The sequence below is a fragment of the Sphaeramia orbicularis genome, chromosome 8 (assembly GCF_902148855.1).
Source record: "Sphaeramia orbicularis chromosome 8, fSphaOr1.1, whole genome shotgun sequence".
Classification (NCBI taxonomy): Eukaryota; Metazoa; Chordata; class Actinopteri; order Kurtiformes; family Apogonidae; genus Sphaeramia; species Sphaeramia orbicularis.
Window position 1 is genome coordinate 11,871,622 of NC_043964.1, and position 21,089 is coordinate 11,892,710.

At 37.0% G+C, this 21,089-nt stretch overlaps 1 protein-coding gene across 2 annotated transcripts in view; it reads right to left on the bottom strand.

The window, feature by feature from the left end:
• gcgra (glucagon receptor a) overlaps positions 1 to 21,089 on the bottom strand; it is a 169,266-nt gene that overhangs the window by 70,915 nt on the left and 77,262 nt on the right. Inside the window, exon 1 of one of the 2 annotated variants that reach the window (XM_030141404.1) lies at positions 12,718 to 12,772. The exons of the other annotated variant lie outside the window; for it this stretch is intronic. The gene's annotated coding sequence lies outside the window, so the exon portion shown is untranslated. Of the gene's footprint in view, positions 1 to 12,717; positions 12,773 to 21,089 lie in introns of those variants that run through there. 2 annotated transcript variants of the gene reach the window in all.

Consider the following 21,089-nt stretch of genomic DNA (forward strand, 5'->3'; position numbering starts at 1 on the left):
TTGTGCCTCTTCAGAGGGGCGGCTAACACATAAAACCATTTTTTCTCTTTGTGCCATCAAAACAGGAAGTTGCTTTTCAAAATAAAAGTACAAGGCGTCCAAACCGGAAGCTACCCTCCATGTAGCCAAAAACAAAAACAATACACCAAAACGCAACCAGAGAAGTGAATTTAGCCATTATGCTTAGGGTTATTTACACTACATATCTTTTCTGGCATGAATTGTTAACATTATGTAGATCTCCTTCTTCAACATCATCATCATCACACACTGCTTCCTCTCCCCTGACTATGGCTACTACTAACTCAACTGATAAAAGCCCAACTGCGTCATTCCCCTCATTTACTCCCCTCACAGAGAACGAGGTGTCTAAACTCCTTTCCTCTAGCCGTCCTACAACATGCCTGTTGGACCCTATTCCATCCAACCTCTTACAGTCTGTTGCCCCTACTATCACAGCACCAATCACACATGTGATTAATGCTTCACTGACTTCAGGAACATTTCCTACAGTATTTAAACAAGCGCAGGTAACACCACTACTCAAAAAACCTTCCCTCACCCCCACTCAAGTGGAGAATTATCGACCAGTCTCACTCCTCCCATACCTTTCTAAGATCATCGAAAGGGCTGTTTTCAAACAGGTCACAGAATTCCTCTCCCAAAATAACCTCCTGGACATCAACCAATCTGGCTTCAAAATCGGCCACTCCACTGAAACGGCTCTGTTGTCTGTGACAGAAGCCTTGAAAGAGGCTAGAGCAGCAGCCAAGTCTTCAGTACTCATTCTACTGGACTTATCAGCAGCATTTGACACTGTCAATCATGATATCCTGTTATCCATACTCTGGAACATGGGCATCACAGGCCACGCACACTCCTGGTTTCAATCTTACCTTACTGGTCGGTCCTTCAGTGTGTCCTGGCTAGGGCACACATCAGCAGTTCACCGCCTCACCACGGGGGTCCCCCAAGGCTCTGTGTTGGGCCCCCTCCTTTTTGCCATATACACCACCTCACTCGGTCAGATCATCCACTCACACGGCTTCTCATATCATTGCTATGCTGATGATACCCAGCTCTATCTGTCATTCCCACCTGATGACTCCACAGTCTCAGTGCGGATCTCAGATTGTCTCTCTGACATATCTGCATGGATGAAAGCCCATCACCTTCAGCTGAACCTGTCCAAAACTGAACTGCTGGTCTTCCCAGCTAAGCCAACCATACAGCTGGACATCTCCATCACTATTGACTCCATACCTCTGGCTCCTACCAGTGTAGTACGTAACTTGGGAGTCATGATTGATAATCAGTTGACCTTCACGGATCACGTTGCCTCTGTCACCCGATCATGCCGTTTCACTCTGTTCAACCTAAGAAAGATCAGGCCATACCTAACCGAACAGGCCACCCAGCTCCTGGTGCAGACTATGGTTATCTCCCGTCTTGACTACTGCAATGCTCTTCTAACGGGCCTCCCAGCTTGTGTTGTCAAACCACTACAGATGGTCCAGAATGCAGCAGCGCGTCTGGTCTTCAATCAGCCTAAAAGGGCACATGTCACCCCCTTACTCATTGAGTTACACTGGCTACCCATAGCTGCCCGCATCAAATTCAAATCTTTAATCCTAGCCTACAAAATTCTCCGTGGGTCTGCTCCTGTCTACTTAGGTGCACTAATAAAAGCTTATGTCGCCCCACGACCACTCCGCTCGTCTGGGGAACGTAGTCTGGTGGTCCCCAGACCTTGTACAAGACAATCCAGGCTCTTTTCATGGGTCGTTCCACGTTGGTGGAACGCTCTACCAAGTGCTACAAGAACAGAGTCATCCCTGCCTATCTTCAAGAAGCTCCTGAAGACCCAGCTCTTCCGAGAGCACCTCCTGTCCTAGCACTTTCAAACATTCCATTTTAAATATTCTAATAAGGTTTTTCCCAGGACAACCACAGATTCTTTCACGATTATCTCTGGACCTGCTGCGGTGGTCCGGCCTCTTCCCTGCCCTCATCATCACCACTCACTTATCCTCAACCGCCTCCATGTGTCTCCCCCTACTCCCCCCTTCTCCCCCTCTCCCCCAGTCCCTATCTCTATCGCTCTCTCTTTTTCCCCTTCTCTACCCTCTCTCTTTAACCCCAACTGGTCAAGGCAGACGGCCATCCTCCAGGAGTCTGGGTCTGCTCGAGGTTTCTGCCTGTTAAAGGGAAGTTTTTCCTCGCCACTGTCACCAGTCACAAGTGTTTGCTCCTGGAGGATTCTGTTGGGTTTCTGTAGAATTGACTTAGAGTCTGGTTTTGACCAACTCGATATATAAAATGTCAAGAGATAACTTTCTTGTGATCTGGCGCTATATAAATAAAATTTGATTGATTGAGTGATTTAATTGGTTTCCCCTGTAAGTCGCTTTGGAAAAAAGCGTCTGCCAAATGCGTAAACATAAACATAAACATAAACATCTCTCTTGAGCATAAACCCCCAGAATCGCAAGCCCTCTCCATAGTTTTCACACAATTTATCAGTAAATACACGTTTCTGTGCGTCAAAAATTAAACGTGTGGTGTCCAGCTAAGTGGACATTTTTGCAACTTCACAAAAAAAGGTTCATAAGAATTTTTTTTTTTTATGTATTTTTTTATTTTCTAAATTATTTTTATTTATTTATTTATTTATTATTTATTTTTCAGAAGAAAATTTTCAATCGCATTGTTTTTTTCATGCCTAAAGAGGAATAAAAACACTCAGGAAAAAAATTTGATTAAGGTTCTCATAATTCGTGCATGAAAGGGTTAAGTTAAATGACTTAACATTTTATTGAGCAAGTGACTATTTTTGGTAATTGTGACCTCCTGACCCAGTATTAACCTACCAGACCTCTCAGATCATCTGGATCCAGTCTCTTGTCAGACTGGATCCAGATGTTGTGGTAACTTCACTGACCTTGATTTTTTGAAAAATGTTGAAAAATTTTACAAAAGTAATAAAATCTTGCTTTGTCCTCCAGTAACACTAAGGTTGAAATGTTGAATTTCAGAGTATTTCTATGAGTGCCCTATAAACGGTTAACCCTTTAACTCTTCTGTTCTCCCCACTCCTTTTTGAGCAGTACATATTGAATTTATTTTGTTATTACTAGTGTACATTGTAACTGCTATATTGTCTTGATCATCTTTTTTTACCTCTGCCAAGGAGGTTCTGTTTTTGCCGGCGTTGGTTTGTCTGTTTGTCTGTCCGTGTGCAAGATAACTCAAAAAGTTATGGACAGATTTGGATGAAAATTTCAGGAAATGTTGATACTGGCACAAGGAGCAAGTGATTAAATTTTGGTGGTGATCGGGGGTGGGGGGGCACTGACCAGCCTTGGCGGAGGTCTTAGCTCTCCGAGTGCTTTTCTAGTTTATTAATGTATCTGCTCTGATATTAGTTCCCTGTACACAAAAAAAGTTTATTTTTTTCTTCTGCTCAAAACAAATGAATGAATGAACAAATGAATGAGTGAATGTATCCTCTGAACTAAAATGAGTTTGCCATCTCTGTCCTAAAGTAAATGATTTGAACTGTTATTAAAAAATACTTCCCATGAATCAGGGAGGAAAATGAAAACTGTTTAATGTTATGACAGTGATACGGTAGAGGTCAGATTAGATTTAAACACAAAAATCATTTGTTTATATTTATGCGTAAGGTTTTCACAAAGCCCTTCCTCGTCATAACTAAAACAGACCACTTATAGAACAGTAATGATTATAAGAAACAGAACTGTGTGTCAGATAGCACTTGTTTTGGGACACAGAACATCTCCGCAGTGAAAAAAGATGACCGCACTATTGAACTATGTTCCTGTTCTGTTTTTACAGGAGCACATTCCCCTTGGGAAGTTGGTCGCAGGTCATCAGTTTGACGGCAGAATCTCTGCTGAGGCATAACCAGATCTTTATCTGCCCTTGGTATGCTTCTTTTTGTGACAGATTGATGAATGTCTGCGATTGTGCATGAATCTAGATGAAAAAGCCTCTTTCTGATTCTGAGAAACTGGCTCCTCGGATCGCTGCAATGCACATAAAGGCTGGAGCAGGGACACCAGCACCAACTGTGGGCTCCGTGAAAGCGTAAATGTTGTGGACCTTTCATAAATTTAGTATGTTCTCGATCTGTTGGAGCGGAGGGGGGGTGGTGTATCCACTGTATCCACTGGACCCCCTCCACTGCTCTATGGGCCCCCCATAAATGCTGGGCCCCATGAATTTGTCATGTCCCCCCACCCCCCATCGGTGCCCCAGGCTGGAGTACTAACCAAAGCTATTTGTTTATATGTTATATCAGGGGAGTCAAACCCACTGTTACGGTGGCCGACAGCTGCAAACACACTTCATATACAGAAATAACTTGCATATTAGTGATATTTTGCTTATGGGAACCAAATATGGTACTTTATTGACCTTTTGAATTTCAGAGTATTTCTGTGAGTGAAGGGTTAAAGGATAGTTTTTAATGTAAATATTTTCATAATTTCATGTTATTTTTTGCACCAAAACAAGGAGTTGTCATTATTTATAGCCATTATGTAATTTTTTTTTCCATGTTAAACTGAGAAGAATATTTAGAGTCATTATTTAGAGGTTCTTATGCTGTTATTTTACTTGGATCATATTGTTCTGTATGTGTGAGTTCGATACCTTTGACTGTTAATATCGTCAGTGTAATTTTTGCTCTTTCCACAGACTGGATTGGAACCTTTGGCTGCATGTATGGCACCTGTGTGTTATATGTTTATATGCTATAAGCTATATGTCTGTATGATTTATACAACAAACAGAAAGAAACAGCAAAAGTTAAAGACTAAAATGATGCTATTTCACTAACTGCATCAAAAACACATTAGGAAATCTAAAACATGCAGCCTTTCTCCACCCTTCATTCATCTCCTCTCTGCGTATTACGTAACAGCTATTGTACAAACTCCATTCACATACCAGTCCTAAGTGTGACCACCCAGACTTCTTGACACAAGGTTTCCAAAAAAAGCAGCCGTGTCTCTTTCCCCTCATCGATATAATCCAGGACGTGTGTGTGAGGAACACCTCCTGTTCCACTGTGTCGTATATATATGTATATATATTTATATCTACACTCTATACTCGCTAACAGCCTGTAGTCATGCATCCTCACAGCCTAATTTGGTCCGTTTTGTGCTTTACTCATCAGGTTGGAGTTGAATTCGTGTCAGATTTTGCTCGTCCTCAGCCTCGTACACACATGTCTGTCTATATTTTATATTTTTTTATAGTGCAAATGTGATTCTGATGAAATAAATGTAACTGGGGATCTTTCTCTCACACCAGTAAATTGATCCATAACTGGCTGCTGCATTCACAAACTGAAAAAAGAATTTCAAGGCTGTAAAAAAAAGCCCTGTTTCTAAAAGACAAAAAAAAATCTAATCAAACACCTTATTAGAAAAATGTATTCATTGATATGGCATAGGGATTAGAGGCAGAGAGGCCTATGGGAATGTATATGTGTATGTATGTAACAGTGTACATATGAATTTGTAATGTGTGCATAAGTGTATGTGCATGGGTATGTATATGTGCGTATATGCATATATGTGTATGTATGTATATGTAGGTGTATGTATATATATGTGTGTGTCTGTGTGTGTGTGTATGATATATATGGATGTGTGCATGTATGTATGAATGTATATGTATGTATGTATGTATGTATGTGTGTGTGTGTGTATATATATATATATATATATATATATATATATATATATATATATATATATATATATATCTGTGTGTGTGTGTGTGTGTGTGTGTGTGTGTGTGTGTGTGCGTGTGTGTATGTGTATGTATATGTGTATAGATAGATAGATGTGTACGTATATGGGTGTATGTATGTATGTGTGTATATGTGTATGTGTATATATATGCACTGTATATATGTATATATTGTTGGTTTTGACAAATTGGTGAGAGCTAATAAGCTATACTTCTTCTCACTCCTTTTCGAATATGACTTTTTTTCTTTTTCTTTGTACGTGTATCACTATTTTATGCTTCCTTGAATTTTCATTTCTATATTATGTTGTGCAAAGAAGTCAGATAGTAGTGATCAGGAAGCTTGTATCATTCCATTTTCAGAAAAAAAAAAAAGCTTTTCTTAATAAAATATTTCAGCTAATATTAGATAAATTTAACCTATGACAAGCTTCAGCAGTGGTTTGCATAATGTCCTATAATAAGCACAACTTTTTGCCTTTTTTCTATAGAGTGCAGTCCATTTATGGTTTTGCTGATCCTGTCTTCTATAAGAGTTTTCATTTATTCATACTGGCTGACCCAGCATGTCACTATGACACATGTGTGAAATTAAAGTGTACTACATCAGTGACCTGATGGCGATGGTGTGAGCATTATTAATAAACAACATGACATTTGGATGGATGTGAATGTGTGAATATGTGATGATATTAGGATGATATTATTATTTTGTTACTCTGTCACTTGTGCTAGTTTTAAGCTCATTCTGCTGACCTCATGAGCGTATTTGTTTCCTTTCAGAGTAAAGAAGTGGAGGAGCTTGTTCATCATCATCATGGTTAAAACCCATTGTTTTTCAACCTTGGGGTCGGGACCCCACGTGGGGTCGCCTGAAATTTAAATGGGGTCGCCTGAAATCTCGCCTATTTCAGCAACCACAGAGATCCAAAGATAATATTAGTGTCATGTCTATGATCAGATTGAATTTGGTTTCTGCCTGTTCAAGGACTATGGAGGATGAGTTTTTGATGATAACACTGGTCAACAACAAATTTATTGTTTAAGTTTTTTGAGCTGATTTAGGATCATTTTGGTGTGCTGAATCCAAAAATCACATTAATTTTGCTCAATCAGGTCAACTTTCTGAACTATGCTACATATTGGCTTTTTAACATTTTTGCTTACATTTATGGGCATTTTCACATCATATGATACAAAATTCTTTCATATTTCTTGCAATAAATGAGTTCTGAAGATTTTACTTTTGCCAATTTATGATTAATGTTTTTTTTAATATTACAGGTGAATGAAATGGCTTCGACTAGAAGAATTTGCAAAAATAAGCCTGACGTATTCTGCCACATCTGCGGTGAATACACCATTGTACCTAACAGGAATCCTGTTAGAAAATGATTTTTTTTTTCTCTTAAAACCTATTTTGGGTGAGAACTATATAAAAAAATCAACTGATAAAGTCACAAAAATGTAATCAAGTTTGTGAGAAGATCAAATTTTTCAAAATCAAATTAGCAAAAAAACCTGACCTGATTGAGAAAAACAGATGTCATTTTTGGATTTAGCGGTGCAAAATGGTCCTAATTCAGTTGAAAAAACCTAGACAACTTGCAAAAAACATTTTTTTGTAACCCAGTGTAATTCTCTAGTAGCTAAAGGAAAAAATGATGCAAATTAGCAGAATTCAGAGATGACAGTCCACACAGAGGTAATATGAGGGAGTCCTGTGTTTGGTGAAATTGCACAGGTAATATGCAAAAGATTTTTACATTACAGATAACAGATATTTCTTATCTCATTTCTTATAGTATCGTATCGTATCTTATCTTATCTCAACTCAACCGACAACACTGGTCAACAACAAATTTATTGTTTAAGTTTTTTGAGCTGATTTAGGATAATTTTGGTGTGAATCCAAAAATCACATTAATTTTGCTCAATCAGGTCAACTTTCTGAACTATGCTACATATTGGCTTTTTAACATTTTTGCTTACATTTATGGGCATTTTCACATCATATGATACAAAATTCTTTCATATTTCTTACAATAAACGAGTTCTGAAGATTTTACTTTTGCCAATTTATGATTAACGTTTTTTTTAATATTACAGGTGAATGAAATGGCTTCGACTAGAAGATCTTGCAAAAATAAGCCTGACGTATTCTGCTACATCTGCGGTGAATACACGATTGTACCTAACAGGAATCAAGTCACAAGTTTCATAAAGTGTGCTTACCAATCTTATTTTGGTATTAATTATTATATTTTGTGAGAAGATCAAATTTTTTAAAATCAAATTAGCAAAAAAACCTGACCTGATTGAGAAAAACAGATGTCATTTTTGGATTTAGCGGTGCAAAATGGTCCTAATTCAGTTGAAAAAAACCTAGACAACTTGCACAAAACATTTTTTTGTAAACCAGTGTAATGTGAAGTTTTAAGTACAATTCAGGAGAGTAATATCCTATTATAGCACGGATATTCACTGAAAGACCAACCTTAAACTCATGTCAAAAAATGATGAGATGGATGACATGAATGACAGCTAGTGTAAAGAACATTTTTCTATATTTGTATGTGTTGAGCCTGTCCTTGGCTTCAGAACTGAGGAATAATGTCAGTAAATGCAAGTGAAAAACACATTTATTTTATCTAATGTGAGTGAGCTGCATGAAAAACAGTCAAGAAGGGGTTCATTTCCAAATCGAGTCCACAGGAAACACTAGTCCTGTGTGAATAGGTCTAACAAATAGTTCCGCAGCTTTTCATGTAGAGTGGTGTTTTCCATTCATTACTGCACTGCTGTTTGGGACTAGAATGAATTCAACTATTTGCACTGTGCTGATTTTCGTTGTTTGGTCCCATTTTTCACTTCAAGCGTACGAGTGTTTTTACAATAATTCCACTGGAGATTTTAGCAAATTGACAATGCAAATAAATTGGATGGTAAATGGACTACATTTATATAGCACTTTTCCACACCAAAGCACTTTATAAAGCCTCACATTCTTTTTTTTCCCTTCTTTTTAATTTCTTGGCCAGGATTTGAACCCGCTCTACCAACTGAGCCGCCCAATAGATAGACTTTATTGATTCCAATCTGGGAAATTGATGTTTTTTAAAAGCTATTTTTGACATTGTAAAAAATAGAAAAAAAGAATAAAAAGTAGAAAACAAGAGCAAACACACTATAAATAACACTGGGTTACAAAAAAATGTTTTTTGCAAGTTTTCTAGGTTTTTTCAACTGAATTAGGACCATTTTGTACCGCTAAATCCAAAAATGACATCTGTTTTTCTCAATCAGGTCAGGTTTTTTTTGCTAATTTGATTTTGAAAAATATGATCTTCTCACAAAATTGATTACATTTTGTGACTTTATGAGTTGATTTTTTTTTTTCATTTTTTCAGCACCCCTGCTGCCGGAATAATACAGTTTTTTTTACTGTTTTTTTTTTTTTTTTTTTTTTTTTTTTACAGTGTATGCTCAAGTTGGATGGGCAGCTATTTTAACACACAGACTAAAACACTGGTATTCTTTTATCTATTAATGTTTTAGGTCTGTTTCTATTATATTTGCTCGTCTACATCTGTTAGAATGACTTAAATAATTACAGTCTCTGTTCCCAGAATCTGTTATAGAGACTTATCACCATTTACTATAATATTATCCTCTGTATTTTAAGTTTTTTTCAACATTCTTTCCAACATTCTGTATAGAAGTGACTGAAAGATACATTTTTTTTAGCCCATAAAGACCCAAACATCCACTGACAACAATATCACTTACTGATATAAAAAGTTAAATAACTGTTAATCCACTAATTCTATCAATACATGTAAATAATTGGTGTAAAATACAGTTTGTCGTTTTTTCAAGGTCATCACATTTGGACGTTCAGAGGCTCCATAGTTACCGTGGAAACACCGTCATCTTCTACAACACTGATTCACCAGTAAAACCCATGGAGTTGGATCAGTGACAGTGGATGGAGACACTTGTTTTTATGTTCAGTGAATGCTTTATTTGCTGAGAAAGTCACTTTTTCTTCAGTTTTCTCTATTTTTGATATAATAACCCTCAACATTAATCTCAGCTTTTATGAACATCTACATAACACTGGGTTACAAAAAATTTTTTGCAAGTTTTCTAGGTTTTTTCAGCTGAATTAGGACCATTTTGCACCGCTAAATCCAAAAATGACATCTGTTTTTCTCAATCAGGTCAGGTTTTGTTGCTAATTTGATTTTGAAAAATTTCATCTTCTCACAAAATTGATCACATTCTTGTGACTTTATCAGTTGATTTTTTTATGTAGTTCTCACCCAAAATAGGTTTTAAGAGAAAAAAAATCATTTTCTAACAGGATGTATTTATTATTTATTATGTATTCACCGCAGATGTAGCAGAATATGTCAGGCTTATCTTTGCAAGATCTTCTAGTCGAAGCCATTTCATTCACCTGTAGTATTAAAAAAAACATTAATCATAAATTGGCAAAAGTAAAATCTTCAGAACTCATTTATTGCAAGGAATATGAAAGAATTTTGTATCATATGATGTGAAAATGCCCATAAATGTAAGCAAAAATGTTAAAAAGCCAATATGTAGCATAGTTCAGAAAGTTGACCTGACTGAGCAAAATTAATGTGATTTTTGGATTCACACCAAAATTATCCTAAATCAGCTCAAAAAATTTAAACAATAAATTTGTTGTTGACCAGTGTAATAAATAAGTAGTACAAACAGAAGTGGGTAAGGTGCAATAATTAACTGTAATGTGCAAGTTTCCAGTAGGATGGGGGCGCATAAATAACAGTGAAAAAATGTAATTAATATTTGTGATTATGTGGGCCTCTTTTTAATAAGGCAGTATTTGTGGTGCATGTTAAAAGAAATATGTGCAGAAAGTCAATGTGTTTTTACTTCACTGAACATGCATATGAAATGTGTGAAGTCTTAATTGCAGCGCTGTAGTAATGTTTATTTATTCATCATCTTTAGTCTGTTTACTCGGCTCAATTTACACAATGTTCCATCTTCAGGGAGGAAAACATGCAGCCTGGGCATTAAATTAACACCCACCAAGCGCCAATGGTGGGTAAAAAATTAGTTTGGCGTGTAAAACGAAAACACACACCCACCAGTGGCCGATGGGAAATTTTGAATTAAATATGAGTTTTTGTTTTCATTCATTTGACCATTTGTGCCGGATCATTCTAAACAGGTTATAGACACAGACTCAGATATGTCTGAGGCTGAGGCTGATGATGTGGTGATTACCTGAGCCAGGTACCCATGGATAGACACCTGACCCGGTGCAATGATTTAATGATCATCTAATTTCACTGTGGTAGATCCAAAGCCAGTTTGTTTTATTGTAAAGTGAGCTTCACCTCTGTTTACGTTATTGAGTAGCACATATTAACCCTTTCATGCATGAATTATGAGAACCTTAATCAAGATTTTTTTTTTTTTTCCTGAGTGTTTTTATCCCTCTTTAGGCATAAAAATAATAATTCTATTGATTTTTGTTAGCCTATTTTTATGGAGTTACAAAAATGTCCACTCAGCTGGACACCATGCATTTAGTTTTAGGACCAAACAAACATGTATTTACTGTGATACTTACTTGTGATACTTGTGATATTTACTGTGTACTGATATACAGGGTGGGGAAGCAAAATTTACAATATTTTGAGGCAGGGATTGAAAGACAGTGTATGACCAATTAGTTTATTGAAAGTCATGAGAATTTATTTGCCACAAGAAAATGTACATAATAGAAAATGTTTTTATTCTATGTGTCCTCCTTCTTTCTCAATAACTGCCTTCACATGCTTCCTGAAACTTGCGCAAGTGTTCCTCAAATATTCAAGTGACAACTTCTCCCATTCTTCTTTAATAGTATCTTTAAGAAAGTCGACATTGCTGTGTGATGTTCTATTGGTAGCATGTTCTAAAACGCCCCAAACAGCAGAATCCAGAGGGTTTAGATCTGGGCTAGAAGGCGGACATAAACATGATTCCCAAAAATTGCTAAAGTTGGATTTGTTGCTGTTGTCAACAAGTGTTTTGGTGTTCTTGTGTAAGATTTTAACTTCAAATCATATTTTACTGCATTTCTAACGCTCTTGTTGTCTACCTCAAGTTCAATTGCCATTTTTCTCATGAATTTGGTTGGATCCTTTAGGATTTTGGATTTGAGAGCTTTAATAAAAGCTTTGGTACGTTTTTTGTTGCTTCCTCCACTTCCAGACTTTCTGATAATAGTTTTGCTCATAGTCATTCTCTTCTTTCCATTATAAACAGTCTTTATGGACACTCCAACTATTTTTGAAATCTCCTTTGGTGTGACGAGTGCATTCAGCAAATCACACACTCTTTGACGTTTGCTTTCCTGATTACTCATATGGGTAAAAGTTTCTGAAAAGGTATGGATAATAGTGTTAGGTATGATTATGACATCAATATATGTATGGTTTCAAAACAATTGACGTAGTGCCTGCTGAGAAAAAAACAACTAAATGTTCATTGTAAATTTTGCTTCCCCACCCTGTACTGTGTGAAAACTATGAAATGAAAACATTTTTAATGCTGCTAATCTGATGTTTTCTCACATTTTATCATACCTGCATGGAGATAATATGCAAAAAAAAAACAAAAAAAACAACTATTAATTACAGTCTAATAACAATTAGCAGTTTTTTTACTCTCAAACATCTTACTGCAGATCAGGTTTATCTAGAACAGCAACGTTACAGTAATGGTATGAATTGCAGTGTATGGGATGATGCATAAGCGTCCACTGTGTTGGCTGATATGGAAATAAAACAACAAAATCCATGAATATACAAGAGAACACTTTTGAACAGCTGTCCACTGTAGTGACCAGTGTGCATGAAAGGGTTCAGGTGAAGACACACCAACCTGATTTTCGGTGGTCGGATGTCGTCAGGCAGTCTGGTGAGGTCGGTGACATGAGTCTGACGAAATGACGAAAACTAGAATTGAAAAAAAAAAAATGTGTTAACTGAAAGAAAAAAAAAATAATTAAAAGACAAAACGATAACTAACTGAAACTGTATTGTGTGCATACAAAACTAACTAAAACGTATAAAATTTATGAATAAAATTCCCTTCGTTTTTGTCGTCGTCGATGTCAGATTGATACAAAATCAATTTATTTCACTTCCTATTAGTGCTTAATAGTAACTATATTGACCTCTCTAATCATTTCCATGTTATAAGTCATCAAAATATGGCCCGTTATAAGTAAAGGCAGATGCTTAATATCTAAAAAGTTCGTCAAAAATTTAAAAAATACGAAATTTCTCAAAACTGTGAACATGTTTTGTAGACATTGACCAAAGGAAGCTGCATATTTTTTTTTTTTAGTGATCCAACTATTACTTTGGAAAACAAAGATTGTTTAAATCTAGACGTTGGTGACCTTGAGTTTGACCCTTTAATGTCACTCAAGGTCAAAAAACATGAATCCAAATTAAAGTCAGCATATGTCTTCCTATCAGTGCTCAATAGTAACTATATTGATATCTCTATTCGTTGAAAAATATTTTTGGCTGGTAAATTTTTGAGGTCACTAGCCAATAGCGGATAAGGTAAAAAGTTTCTTTCACGCCCTGCATGCAGCGCCTCCAGCCTCTGGTTTAAGCCTTTCACTGTCAATATGTATTTTGTTTGTTGACCAAGGACGCTAAGACCACATGACTGTGGTTGTCTAACACACAGATAAAAGAAAGTGTAGCAAGTTGAGCACATGACAACAGCACATCATCATGTTTGTCCCTGACCTTGTTCCGGTGTGTGCAGAGCAGTTCAGAGCCGTTCAGTCTGAGCATGTGCACACAGTTCCACTGACCCGGCAGCCGAATGCTTCTGCCCTCTATTGTGTGTGCTGGTTGTTCACATGTTTTAGTAAACATCTGCATTTCCTATTTGGCGGTTATATCTGAGTGCGTGGGAAACAAGACAAACAGTTGTGTAACATGTGAGTGTACCTGTACTGTGTTTCTACGGAGGATGATTACTGCATGTGTGGGACGTTTGGCATGCCTGCACGCTGGTTCACAGTCTTTGATGAAGAGTGTGTGTGTGTGTGTGTGTGTGTGTTGAACTGAGTGTACCTGCAGTGAAGAAACCCACTGGGGAACTGATGCTGTTCACCATCCTACACTCATTCTCCTGCATTTATGGTTTGACTGATTACACTGGGTTACAAAAAAATGTTTTTTGCTAGTTGTCTAGGTTTATTCAACTGAATTAGGACCATTTTGCACCGCTAAATCCAAAAATGACATCTGTTTTTCTCAATCAGGTCAGGTTTTTTTGCTAATTTGATTTTGAAAAATTTGATCTTCTCACAAAATTGATGACATTTTTGTGACTTTGTCAGTTGATTTTTTATATAGTTCTCACCCAAAATAGGTTTTAAGAGAAAAAAAAATCATTTTCTAACAGGATGTATTTATTAAGTGTTACAAACTTCAGAGAACTCTTCTTGCCATTGGTCCACTGACGCAGATACTTGGTGCATGACTTGCATACCATGTGTGGCGCCCAAACTTTATCTTGGTCACCAAGTTTAATACCAAAATAAGACTGGTAAGCACACTTTATGAAACTTGTGACTTGATTCCTGTTAGGTACAATGGTGTATTCACCGCAGATGTAGCAGAATACGTCAGGCTTATTTTTGCAAGATCTTCTAGTTGAAGCCATTTCATTCACCTGTAATATTAAAAAAAACATTAATCATAAATTGGCAAAAGTAAAATCTTCAGAACTCGTTTATTGTAAGAAATATGAAAGAATTTGGTATCATATCATGTGAAAATGCCCATAAATGTAAGCAAAAATGTTAAAAAGCCAATATGTAGCATAGTTCAGAAAGTTGACCTGATTGAGCAAAATTAATGTGATTTTTGGATTCAGCACACCAAAATTATCCTAAATCAGCTCAAAAAACTTAAACAATAAATTTGTTGTTGACCAGTGTTGTCGGTTGAGTTGAGATAAGATAAGATACGATACGATACGATAAGAAATGAGATAAGATAAACTGTACTTGAATGTATACATTGTATTGTACTGAAAAAAGAGAAAATCTAATAAAAACTAAGTTTAAAAAAAAGGCACAATCTGTAAAATCTTTATGAACAGTAGATGACAAAATTAATATCAATCACAATCTAAGATGTGAGATCGTCCATCGGCAACTGTTGTATTTAATGAACAACTCAAGAGTAGAATAGGGATGAGAATCGTTAAGAATTTAACGATTCCGATTCCATTATCGATATTGCTTATTGATCCGATTCCGTATCGATTCTCTTATCGATTCTCATTGGGTGAGGGAATAAAAGAGTACAAACAGGTGTGTTTGCATTAACTGTCTTTTATATTTCCATCTCTGCACAGAAAATATAACATACAGTATGTACAAATAATAATAACAGATGACACCGGGCCGGTTCGGGGGTGGGGGCGTACAGTGAAAGTGAAACTAAAGAGTCTTTACAAATTCCTCTATTGCCACATTTCTACTACGTGGAACCAGTTCGACTCGGCTCGTCTTCCGTTGTTGTGCACCTCATTTCCTTTCCCTTCTCACCTTCGGAAACTTGTATTTGAGGAGTTACGACGTTTGTTGCCCACACCGGAACCGGCCCGGCGTTCACTCTGCCGCTACATTCACAAGCGCCGCTAAGTAGAGTATCAAATATGTGACATTCCTGTAAATGATTCACATGCTGTGGACAAATGTTTGAGCATATTGGAGGGATTCCACCCTTTTGAAGACATGGAAGCTTTGCAAGTGTTCCAAATAAGTGGACCTGGTGTCGTCTTTTTAGACCGTTTCTGCCTCAGCGACATGTTGGCTACGTTCTGACCAAAACAATGTAGTGTACGTGTGACGTCATCACACATGCACAACGAAGGCAGAATCGATAAGCAGAATCGTTAAGCAGGAAGGCAAACGATTCCAAGGAATCGAGCTACTGGGAACCGGTTCTTTCTCGATTCCCATCCCTAGAGTAGAAGGAGCAAAAAAATCCCAGAGCACTTTGCAACTTCTTATACACAAAGCAAGAAATAAAAACACTGCATCCCTGTTTTTAGACAGAGGTTCTCGGAGCCTGAAGGCCCACATAGGTAAACAATAACCACAAGTCTCTGTGCAACAACGGTGAATCCACATGAGCATCGAAACGCAGCCAAAAATATATATAACAACCAATTCAGCTTAGTCAAAACTAATTTAAATTCAGCTGAGAGCCCAGAGCAACGTCTTAGTTGAAGTTCTATAGTATTTTTGTCAAAACAAAACAGCATAGAAAGCACAAAATAGTAAAAGTATTTCAGAGGCGTCTCCGGAGAGTAAAATCGCTTTCTCATAATAATAAATCTCCCGACATATTGCCTGGGATTTGGTATAAACAAGGGAGCGAGGAGTGAAGCAAACACAGCAATCTCACCGTCAACACTTGCAACGTAGCATGACAAGTAAAACACACTGACTCTGCTGTCCGCAAAGATAAAACAGTTATGACACTTAGTAAAAGCAGTATCTGTGCCAACACTGGATGCTAAGGCTGTTCATTTAACCTTGTCAACAGTCTTTATATAAAAGGATGTGGCTTCATAAACAGCCCAACAGTGACTTAGTTCCAGCAGCTGGATGATTCAAAACCAGTCAGACACCAGACCAAAACAATCATGTCTCTTTAAAGGCCTGGACTGTCGCGTCTGGTAAGTGTGACAAGCATCTGAGGGATGACACTATGTATTTTCACTTTGTCTCACTAAATGAAAACTGTTATCTTATGTTATTATTAAGGGTGCTTCTTATCTCGTGGTTAGAGGATCACAGCATCAGTATAAAAGTGTCACTATAAGAGTGTCACCTTAAAATAAAATAAAATAAAATAAAATAAAATAAATAAAATAGGACCAATGCCCTTTTATCGCACTAGCATGTTCTATCAAGAATCAATAATCAATGCAGGAGATCAGTCTCTCAGGATAACTCATCAAATGGAATCTTTTCAATATGTTCAAATTATATATTTGTCAAAAGAAATGAATCCGACCAGTAGTTCTGAGAAGAGGATTGTGGACCTTGAGTTTGACCTGTCAAGGTTACTCAAGGTCAAAGGTCACAGACCCAAATAAACATCCGTATATGACTTCCTATCAGTGATCAAAGTAACTATATTGATATCTCTATCAATTTCCATGTTTTAAGTCATCAAAATATGGCCCGTTACACATAAAGGCAAATGTTTAGTTGCAAATGTTTTGTGCAAAAATGTTTAATATTTTAAAAAATCATCAAAAATGAAAAACACCTAAATATCTCAAAACTGTGAACAAACTTTGTAGACATTGTTCGAAGAAAGGTACATATAAAATTTGAAATAAATCCCACCAGTAATTTTAGAGGAAAAAAAATTGTTGAAATCTAGACATTAGTGATCTTGTGTTTGACCCTTCAAGGTCATACAAGGTCAAAGGTCATGGACCCAAATGAACGTCCATATACGACTTCCTATCAGTTCTCAGTAGTAACTGTATTAATATCTGTAACCATTTCCATGTTATAAACCATTAATGGACCATTATAAGTTAAGGCAAAAATTTGATATTTAAAAAAGTTCTTCAGCAATTCAAAAATCTAAATTTCTCAAAACTTTGAAAAAGTTTTGTAGACGCTGTCCAAAGGAAGCTGCATAAAATGTTTTTACTGAATCCGACTAGGGGTTTTGGAGATGAGGTATATTGAATTCTAGTCATTGGTGACCTTGAGTTTGACCCTTCAAGGTCACTCAAGGTCAAAGGTCAGGGACCCAAATGAAAGTCCATATATGACTTCCTATTAGTGCTCAATAGTAACTATATTGATAGCTCTAATCATTTCCATGTTATAAGTCATCAAAATATGGTCCGTTATAAGTAAAGGCATATGCTTAATATCTAAAAAGTTTGTCAAAAATTAAAAAAATCTAAATTTCTCAAAACGGTCAACAGATTTTGCAGACATTGTCCCAACGAAGGTACATAAAAAATTTAACTGAATCCAACTAGTAGTTTTGGAAAAGAGGACTGTTGAAATCTAGACACTGGTGACCTGGAATTTGACCCTTCAAGATCACTCAAGGTCAAAGGTCATGGACCCAACTGAAAGTCAATATATGACTTCCTATCAGAGCTCAATAGTAACTACATTGATATCTCTAATCATTTCCATGTTATAAGTCACCCAAAATATGGCCCATTATAAGTAAAAGCATATGCTTAATATCTAAAAAGTTTATCAAAAATTTAAAAAATTCTAAATTTCTCAAAACCATAAACAAATTTTGCACACATTGTCCTAAAGAAGGTACAAATATATTTTGAAATGAGTCCAACCAGTAGTTTTCTCAGAGGAAATGTTTGAAGAAATTGCTAATGATGAAGACGATGATGAAGACCAGACTAATCTCATTAAATTGCGTTGTATGTGGCGCAAGTTTATTGCATTTAGCGTGCTATACATATGCATTTTCATCCTTTCACATGTTATTTAATGCCATTTGATGGCGTGTCAATGCGCCAGTCGTTAATTGCTAATTGCACTAATCGCTAACCCCTAACCCTATACCTAACCCTAACCGCTAATTGTGCTAACCGCTAATCGCACTAATAGCATGTTATTGTACGCAGCATAAATATACACACCAAAAGCTTATAATGCCACATGCCACTTTTAATTGGTGTGTTATCTGTATGCAATTCATGATATCATGTTGGCTGGTCAGATAATTTATTTATTTATTTATTTATTTATTTATTTTTTGACTGGTCAGATAATAAACAGTGAAGTTGCAGCTAAAGTTTGAATTAAACTGGACTAGTTTTACCTGATATCATATCATTCCAAACAACTGTGCAGATTGTCTGTGATCTTAAACCTGTTAGAATCTGAAATATCTGTGATTTGTAATGTAAAAATCTTTTGCATATTACCTGTGCAATTTCACCAAACACAGGACTCCCTCATATTACCTCTGTGTGGCCTGTCATCTCTGATTTCTGCTAATTTGCATCATTTTTTCCTTTACCTACTGGAGAATTATAGGTACTGCTCTGACATTTATAAGTGTAAGTTTTCATAGTATTTTTACTGAAAGAAGACGCTCGTTCTGGCACCAAAAAGCTACTCAAACTCTGAAAACATGATAAGATGACATTTTATTCACCTTTTAACAGGCTCTACAGTGATGTGATAGCTCATTAATGGACATCCTTGACGTCATATCTGTGGGTTAATGTCAGTAAATTGGATTAACACGTTTAACAAGTTTGTTTATCTCGTGTGAATTTACTGCGTGATACACAGACACGGACACCGTTGGTAATACTAGTCATGAGTAAATAGGGCTTAAAACCCTTGTTTCCATGGTAACGGGGCATCATCTGGTAAAATGTGAGTTGAAAAACACTAACGCAGCAGTTTAGAAAACCTCATATTATTGCATTAAATCCAAAACTGTCCACCTTAAAGTACCGTGGAAATAAACATGAACATAAATATGCAGGTTTTCCACATCCTCTGCTATAAAGAACATTCACCTGGCTTCCCGACAGCCTGTGTGCCAGTTGCAGGTGTGTAATCCTGGTAAGCGGCCAACCTCACCTATTCCAGGAAGACAGCACAGCTAATGGGACATCTGCAGTACCGACTGGCATCAAAAACTTCCCCCTTCAGATGTTAGAAAAGCCAAGGCAATGAAACCAACAACTACTCAAACAAGTCACAACAACTTTTAATGGTGTTTACTGAAAATCTACACCCATATAGTTTGCTATGCTGTCATCACTGTTGCATCGAGGGGTATTTATGTCAGTGTGACGCTGTCTGTAATAGTATATGTATTTTAATTTAGCCCATAAAGACCCAGTGCTACTTTTGTGTCAGTTCTCAAACTAATTTTTCTCTCTATTTAACCTTTCGTAAGTGATTTATCAGCATTTCTTATAATATCATTCTCTGTATTTTGCCTTTCTTCAATAAAAAATCTGGTATTTTCCCATATTTAATTTACTGAACATGTAGATCAGGGGTCTCAAACTCGCGGCTCAGGGGCCAGTTGCTGCCCGCAGAATGATATTTTGTGGCCCCCTACTTGACATCAAAGTTTAGTGTTACCACAGCCCACATGTAGTTCTTAAACACACCTTTTTCGCTGAGTCTTGCCGCGCTTTTATTTTATTTATTCTTATCACTTATGGGCTACGATTGATAGTTTTGTGACAGCTTCCAGCGGCATTTGTTGTCAACGGTTGTCAAGCTTACCAACCTGGGGAAGTATGAACGTTAGTCACTAAGTTGAAACATATTCCGGAGTGGCACCAGATGGATGGAAAATATCTGCTATCAACCAGTTCCAGTCATGTCTCTCAAAATGTGCCATGAAAAGAAAGGTTGGCAATGAGCACAGGCAATTTCAGGAAAAGTGGGAAATGGAAAATTTTGTTGTGGAGCACAGGGGCACCCCTATGTGTCTCATATGCACAGAGAAAGTTGTGGTGTATAAGGAATACAACATCTGATGTCATTACTCAACTACACATGCTGAAGAGTTTACAAAATACCAGGAGATGAGAGAAAGAACCGGGTCACCACTCTGGAAAAATGTCTATTGAGGAAACAAGATTTATTTAAGAAAGCAAACAAAGAGAATGAGGCAGCAGTCGAAGCAGCTACGTGGTGAGTGAGGTGATTGTTAGGGCCGGAAAGATGTTCAAAGAAGGCGACTTCATCAAAAAGTGCATGTTACTAGCTGTGAGTTAAGTAAAGAAACCCTTTTTTATGGAATACTTAGTGTAGCCCAGCCTGACCCAGACTCTACCTCCAGTGGCCCCCAGGTAAGTTGAGCTTGAGACCCCTGATGTAGATGTTCATATAAGTTCAGATTAAAGTTAACTGTTATAATATCGGAAACAGAGAAAAATGAGGAAAAAGTTACTTTTTCAGCAAATATATCCTTAAATTAACATAAAACAAGTGTTAGCGACTACTGTGTACATCACAACATTATAAACCACTTGGCACATACTCCCCCTGCGCATGTATTGGATTGAGGTCTGTGAGTTGGGGGTGGGGGGGTGGGGGCGGGGCATATCATCCGGCAAATCATCTCCCACCCCATCCTGGTTGCAAATTTGTTTTCGGTGGGCAGCAGATTGTCAATGATAAGGAGTTCACTTTCGCTTTCTCACAGCCTCATCCACAT